Source organism: Schistocerca americana, unplaced genomic scaffold (genome assembly GCF_021461395.2).
Source record: "Schistocerca americana isolate TAMUIC-IGC-003095 unplaced genomic scaffold, iqSchAmer2.1 HiC_scaffold_815, whole genome shotgun sequence".
NCBI lineage: Eukaryota > Metazoa > Arthropoda > Insecta > Orthoptera > Acrididae > Schistocerca > Schistocerca americana.
In genome coordinates this window covers 1,527-2,500 of record NW_025726583.1, presented here as the reverse complement: position 1 = coordinate 2,500, position 974 = coordinate 1,527, and the positions used below count along the sequence as shown (strand labels likewise).

At 53.9% G+C, this 974-nt stretch overlaps 1 non-coding gene across 1 annotated transcript in view; it reads right to left on the bottom strand.

Annotated features, from left to right (window-relative positions):
* Positions 1–742, bottom strand: part of LOC124591241 — a 1,909-nt gene extending 1,167 nt beyond the window's left edge. The window contains exon 1 of the ribosomal RNA XR_006977068.1: positions 1–742. This exon is cut by the window's left edge and continues 1,167 nt beyond it. This is a non-coding gene — a ribosomal RNA (small subunit ribosomal RNA).
* Between the last annotated feature and the right edge of the window lie 232 nt (positions 743–974).

Below are 974 nucleotides of genomic sequence, written 5' to 3'. Positions count from 1 at the left end.
CGCCTTCGGCTCGCCCCACCGGCAGGACGTCCCACGATACATGCCAGTTAAACACCGACGGGCGGTGAACCAACAGCGTGGGACACAAATCCAACTACGAGCTTTTTAACCGCAACAACTTTAATATACGCTATTGGAGCTGGAATTACCGCGGCTGCTGGCACCAGACTTGCCCTCCAATAGATACTCGTTAAAGGATTTAAAGTGTACTCATTCCGATTACGGGGCCTCGGATGAGTCCCGTATCGTTATTTTTCGTCACTACCTCCCCGTGCCGGGAGTGGGTAATTTGCGCGCCTGCTGCCTTCCTTGGATGTGGTAGCCGTTTCTCAGGCTCCCTCTCCGGAATCGAACCCTGATTCCCCGTTACCCGTTACAACCATGGTAGGCGCAGAACCTACCATCGACAGTTGATAAGGCAGACATTTGAAAGATGCGTCGCCGGTACGAGGACCGTGCGATCAGCCCAAAGTTATTCAGAGTCACCAAGGCAAACGGACCGGACGAGCCGACCGATTGGTTTTGATCTAATAAAAGCGTCCCTTCCATCTCTGGTCGGACTCTGTTTGCATGTATTAGCTCTAGAATTACCACAGTTATCCAAGTAACGTGGGTACGATCTAAGGAACCATAACTGATTTAATGAGCCATTCGCGGTTTCACCTTAATGCGGCTTGTACTGAGACATGCATGGCTTAATCTTTGAGACAAGCATATGACTACTGGCAGGATCAACCAGGGAGCTGCGTCAACTAGAGCTGAGCAGCCGGCCGCCCGGGAGTGTGTCCCGGGGGCCCGCGCGAACACGCAAGCGTCCGCTCAATTATTCTGCAAACAGGAGGAGGCTGAGCTCCCCTGCACAATACACCTCGAAACCCTCTCAGGTCCCGGCGGCGCGCAGCGCCGTCCTAAGTACTTGGTCGGGTTCGAGAGAGGCGCAATCGCCCGGAGTTTGGCGAGTAGACGCTTTAGGT